Genomic DNA, 6,499 nt, shown 5'->3' on the forward strand with positions numbered 1-6,499 from the left:
GGTTCCTTATATGAGTGCTTTTCCTTTTCTTCACCATGGAGGATTCTATCAAGTATTTTCTGTAGAGCTGGTTTTGTCTTCAAATACTCCTTTAACCTGCTTTTTTTTTATTTCTCCGTCTATTTGAATGGTAACTTTGCAGGATAAAGTAACCTTGGTTGACAGTTGTTATCTTTCAGAACTTGGAATATATCACCCCAAGCCCTTCTGGCTTTAAAAGTTTGTGTTGAATAATCTGCTGTAATCCTGATGGGTTTACTTTTGTAGGTAACTTGATTTTTCTCTCTAACTGCTTTCAATATTTTTTCTTTGGTGTGTGTGTTTGGAAGTTTGATTATAATATGGCGAGGAGAGGTTCTTTCTCCTGGTTTTGTCTGGCCGGGGTTCTAAAGGCTTCCTGTATCTGTATTGGCACCTCTTTCACAATTTGGGGGAAATTTTCTTCTATGATTTTTTTGAAGACACCTACTCTGCCTTTGGGTTTGAATTCTTCCTCTTCTACTATGGCCTGAATTCTAATATTTGATCTTTTCATAGTGTTCTGAATATCTTGAAATTCCCACTCATACTTTTCTATAAGTTTGTCTTTGTCTTTGTTGGCCTGTAGTAGATCTGCCACCTGGTCTTCTAGCTTAGATATACTGTTCTCTCCTTCATCCATTCTACTGGTGAGATTTTCTACAGAATTTTTTAGTTCTTTAACTGTGTTCTTCATTGCTAGTAATTCTGACTGGTTTTTCTTTATTATTTCTATTTCCTTATTTATGTCTTGTATTGCCTTCTTTATTTCATGAAATTGGTGTCCTGCATCTTCTTTGATTCCTTTGATTTCCTCTCTAAGTTCCTTTTTGACTGCTTTGATTTGTTCTCTGACTTCTTTGAACATATTTACAATCATTCTTTTGAAATCTTTTTCAGGCATTTCCTCTAACTTGTTTTCACTGGAGGTCATTTCTGATGCATTAAAATTTTTAGGTGGATTTATATTGTCTTGCTTTTTAGTGTTTCTTGTGTGATAATGTATATGTTTTTGCATCTTTGATTAAGTTAATGATTGGATTTTCTAGCTTGCTGGGTATTCTTAGCTGTATCAATTGATTTGATGTTATATATTTTTTGGGTAGGAGTTTAAGGTGTTTGATGTGGCTCTTAAGAGTCTGAGAGTATCTACAAAGGTGCTCCTAGGGGTTGAGTTTCCCTGCTATGGGAGTATTCAAGTAGGCTGAGTGGAATAAAATACTGGTAGATTCTAAAAGTTAACTAAACACTGTACCCATTCAGTCAAAACCAGCCCCAAGTATGTATGCCAGAGTAGTTATTATAACAACCAGATCCTCTATCAACACAGAGGTTAAGATTTCTGGTCTGTTGAGGGATCCCAGTCAGCTTGTGACCAAGTGAGACCCTTCCCTGGTGCAAACCCAGTTACCTTGGATGATTTTGGTCTCAGTCAATTACTGCCTGGGTCGTTGGGCTGCTGTTCTGATTTCTGGAGCTGGGCACTGGCTTTTCCTGCGGGGCAAACCAAGCCTTGCAACTGTGGCCCTGCAGATCAGCACCCCCGCTGCTGGAACTGCTGCTGCTTCTGGGTCTGCTGTTGTTGCTGCTCCTGGGTCTGCTGCTGCTGATGCTCCTGGGTCTGCTGCTGCTGGGGCTGCTGGTATCGGTTCCGGAGCTGCCGATGTTGCTGTCGAACTCTGCTTGTGCTTGGGTCCCGCTGTCAGCTCACGTTGGCGTTGCCGGGTCCCAGGATGCTTCTCTGTTTGCTGGAACTGGGCTCAGGTGGTGGGGGAGGGGAGGGAGCCGCAGCTGCTCTCGTTCTCGCTGCTCCACGTGTTCTTCTACCTTGCGGTCTGCTCCTCCGCTGCTCATTGCCGCTCTCCCTTCATGTTTCCTGAGTTGCGGAGAGCGCGGTGTGAGGGGAAGCTCCTGCACCTGGCTTTTCCTGCGGCTGGAGCCGAGTCTGGCAGCTTTCTGGTGTGCCCCGCCGCGGCGGTGGTTGGCGGAGCTGCCGGGGCTGCTTTTGCCGGCCTATGCGGGCTGTGGATGTTCTGGATCTCTCCTACTTCTCTGCTGCCATTTCAGTTTCCTATACACCTCACTTTTTAGTAAAAGTGTGTATTTTGCTGAGGTTTTTTGGTCTTTTTTCCCCCCAGGCTGCTTTGGTGTGGTACCTATGCCGCCATGTTAACCGGAAGTCTTGTTTGTATCTTAAGTTCCAGAGATCCACATACAACTTGACCTCAGAGATGTGCTGACTTTCAAATACTTGAATTTGGTAGTTTTTTCTTTAACTTTTTACTCCCTCCTAGAGTTTAGACAACTGGGTCCTTTTCCATGAGTTTATGAATTATCTCCTGTGATATCAAAAAGTAACATTTTCCTGTCCCACTGATAATGGTCTGGAAATGATCACTCTGGTCATTGAAAATAGGTAAGAATGAAAGTTTTATGAAATAACTGTAAGACACAGCAGTTCTGCCTGTTCTTGCTTTGGTTTCTCTGCCACTTATGATAAGAAGAACATGCCACATATAGTCTGTCTCTCTAGAAAGATTTATGTGTAACAGACTAAACCCAATTTCAGGCTAGAACCTAGCTCATCTGACATCAGACAAACCCAGTATTTCATAGTCCATTAAGTTTCAGTCTTGTTTGTTAAATAGCATTATATTACTTTAGCAAGTTGATAAGTATAATGAGATCTTATGATTATAAATCACCAACAACTGACATTCCAAAACAGAATTTGCTATATGCCTACATTACCATTCTAAAAACCTGAGTTTCAGCCATGAGTGGTGGCACATGCCTTTAATCCAAGCACTTGGGTGGCAGAGATAGGAGGATCACTCTGAGCTTGAGGCCAGGGAAGATACATAGTGTATTGCAGGTCAGCCTAGGATAGAGTAAGTCCCTAACTCACCCCCCCACCCCAAAAAATAACTTGAGTTTCTTTGACCAAAAATAATTTTAAAAAGAGTTGTTCTTTCCTTTGTTTTTCCTATAAACATCCCATTCTTAAGAATTTTAGGAGAAAAGTATTTTACTGTCATTTATCATTATGAGAGGCGAATTCTTTTTTAAGGAATAATCCTAACAAATAACAAAATATAGTACCAAATTGACTGTATTCATTGAGTACAAAACTAATTAATAAAAAAATTCAAAAGAAACATAGGGTCACCTATGACAAAGATTGCAATTTAGACAGAATCAACCCATAGACATTCCTTGGTCAGGGGAAGGAAACCAAGGAGGAGAAACTTCACAAGACTTCTTCTCTTGTATTCCATTGATCATTCTCTCTGAAGAAACTGCTTTCCCTTTCCATAGAGTCATTTTTACATAGACATAGATTAGATATCGACCCATGTGTTCTTTTAATTGCTCTGATGCACATGGTAATAAATAGTTCATCATCTCTGGAAAAATGAATCAGTTCTACCACAGGGTAGGCACCTACATTAGCACTGAGATTGACCAGGAGCATCTCCTTCCCAAATATTTACACTTGACATCTCTATGTTGGAGACACCTGATAGTCTCTGGCTTCTAGAGATATTGCTTTATAAACCAAGAGGTTTGAGTTGGGACTTGAGCCTACTGAATTTCCAAAGAAAATTTTATACAGGAGGAAGAATAATTACAGCTGATTGTTTTGCCTTATTCCTCACTTTAGAGTCTCTGGCTCCATACAGAACATTCAACTTGGCTTCTGTCACTGCTTCCTAAGATCTGAGCCAAGGGGGTCAATACCAAACTTTTTTTTTTATTGTAAGGTAATTCATTAAAAGCCTGTCTAGGGGGACTTCCGGCCAAGATGGCAACCGCCTAGCTGCACTCCAGATACCAGGGAGAAAAAGATAGATGCAGATCCTATGGAGAGAGCTGCCCCAACATACCTCAAAAGGGGCCCAACTGAAACTAAGGACCATTGGTGAAACAAGCAAGGGTGATGTTTTCCTGTGAACCGGATACCAGCACAAAGGGGAAGGAGACCAATGCAGAGAAAAATCAACTCCTACCAAATCAGAGAGCCAGAGCCTCAGAGGCCCCCAACACCTCAGCACTGAAGCAGACCAAAAATGAACCCAACATGGCTCAGAGAAATTTTGCGGAAGAGGGGGTGGAAAGAATGTCAGAGTCACATGTTGGGTCATGATTTGCAGAGACATTTAGCATACCAATAACTGGGGACTAACTCCACAATGCACGACCCATTTACATCAACAAGGAGGGTCTAATGGGCGGGGGTAGATCATAGATGAGCCTAAACAATGGCACCAAACTGCCTGTATTTGATGAAAAGAAAACTAATAAATCAAATTAAGAAAAATAAAATAAAAGCTAAGACCTTTGAAGTTCAAAAAAAAAAAAATCCTGTCTAGGAATTTTGGTGTTTTCAGTGTAGTAATAATAAAAAATTTAAAGATGAGGGTCTAAAATGATAGCTCAGCAGTTAAGTTAGTTTTCCACACAAGCATGAGGGCCTGAGGCCACCTGAGATCAATTCTTCAGTACCTACATAAACAGCTTGTTGTGTCTATGCATGACTATATCCCCAGTTATGTGGGAGCAGAGACTGGAGAATCTTATACAAAAACTGCCAGCTGTGGAATAAGTGAGAGATTCTGTCTCAAAGAACTATGCTACTACGTGATGGAGGGAGACAGTAGACATTCTACTCTGACCATTCCCCTACCCCCACAAGCACACACATACAAATCTCAGTACATATAGTACACATACACACTCCAAAAAGTTAAAGATGAATATTACAAATTCAAAAACTACAAACAAGACTAAAAGAAATAAAAAAAATCTTTTTCTGTTTTATGACTTCAGCAAACATTGCCCAAGCCCAGACAAACAATGTTAAGCATCCACCCTTTATTGACAAACACCTGAATAGAGAATGAGTGCTTTGTGTCAGAACAGCAATCAGTCTTGAGGCCTTTTGTCAGCAATCAGATTTGGAACTACTACCTAGCCTGTGTTGAGCCTTCAAATAATGGCATCCTTGGTCCACAGTTTGGCTACAGCCTTATGGGGTGTTGAGATAAAGCCACTACTCAATCCTTGACTTTCAGAAGAGGTATGAGACCACACACATTTGTCCAGGTTAATGATCACAGTCACAATCACAATCACATATTTTGATGTCATAACAGCAACTACTGTGATGCCCAGAGGACAGCCTTCATACAAGTGCCAAGTAGAGATGTGTCAATAGCATTATTTGAAAAAATAGCTTGGAATTTTTCTCCCCCCTCACCAGGGGAGGAGAAGAAGCAGGAGGAGGCTATGAAAAACTGCTTCTCTAAATCAATCTACTACATTGTATGCTCTCTAGCTCTAGTCCTTGCCTCAGGCTGGAAGGAAAACCCATCCCCAGAGGCCACCACAGGTCCAGACCAGTAGAAGAGGGCTATTCCATAGAAACAACAAAACTCCCATGCCAGCTTCTCACCCAAGGTATACCCCAATACTGCACATGGCAATGAGTACTATAGCCCTAGAGTGAAGGGACTGTCCTCTTCTTTTTCATTTCTTTTTCATTTGTCCCAGAGATAGAATCCTGACCCTCTAGTAGACAGAACACAGCTAGACACATGAGGAAGCCCCTATTCTCATGACTACCACATAGAGCACTCGGAGTGGAGCAATGTGATGGTTTTCACAGGGTCTGATTAGTGCCAAGTGGGTGGCTGAGGGTGTGCACTTAACCAGGGAAGGCTTCTGTAGGGAGGACATGGCCCTTATTCAGCTCTAGTCTAACCCATATCCTCCTGGAGTTCAGGCCCAGACTTCCACCTGACCTGGAGGATGGCAGGTAGCAGAAGGCATCATGCAGGTGACAGGTTGGTGTAGGAAAGCACCAGGGTCTGGCAAAGACAGGAGTGGACCTTCCAAACATGGGAAAAGGCTTCACAAATTCTTTCCCTACAGTATCAATGACCAAGGCATAGGAAGGCCACAATCACCTTTGAATGCAGGGGTAGCTTGGAATATTTCTAAGTAACAAAAAATGTAATATATCCAAAAGCCCAAGACATTCAAAGCAAGACACATTAAGATTTTTTAACTGTTCTTTTTTTTTAATTTATTTTTATTTTTGTAGTCAGTGAATACATTCAAGTTGGTACCATTGTTAGCCTCCTCCCTGTCCTACCCCTTCCACAGGTATCCTCCTTGTTGGGGTATATGGGTTGTGCATTGTGGGGTTAGCCTTTAGTTTTGGTTAGGAGGAAATGTCTCTGTGTGTCATGACCAAAAGTGTGGCTCTGACATTCTTTCTGGCCCCTCTTCTTCAAATTTCCCTGAGCTATGTTGGGTTCATATTAGATCTCCTTTAGTGTTGAGATCTTGGGTGCCTCTATGTCTCTGGATATCTGGTTTGGTAGGGGTTGATTGTTCTCTGTGTCTATCTCTTTCACCATTGTGCTGGTTCCCGGTACACCAAGAAAACAGCATTCTGGAATGTTTCCCTAATTAT

At 41.7% G+C, this 6,499-nt stretch overlaps 1 non-coding gene across 1 annotated transcript; it reads right to left on the reverse strand.

The window, feature by feature from the left end:
- Nucleotides 1–5,869: 5,869 nt before the first annotated feature.
- Nucleotides 5,870–6,001, reverse strand: LOC123462573. Its single transcript, XR_006638372.1, has one exon. It is a non-coding gene; the product is annotated as a small nucleolar RNA SNORA71 (small nucleolar RNA).
- Nucleotides 6,002–6,499: the final 498 nt, after the last annotated feature.

This window comes from Jaculus jaculus, chromosome 7 (genome assembly GCF_020740685.1).
Source record: "Jaculus jaculus isolate mJacJac1 chromosome 7, mJacJac1.mat.Y.cur, whole genome shotgun sequence".
In the NCBI taxonomy this organism is placed as follows: domain Eukaryota; kingdom Metazoa; phylum Chordata; class Mammalia; order Rodentia; family Dipodidae; genus Jaculus; species Jaculus jaculus.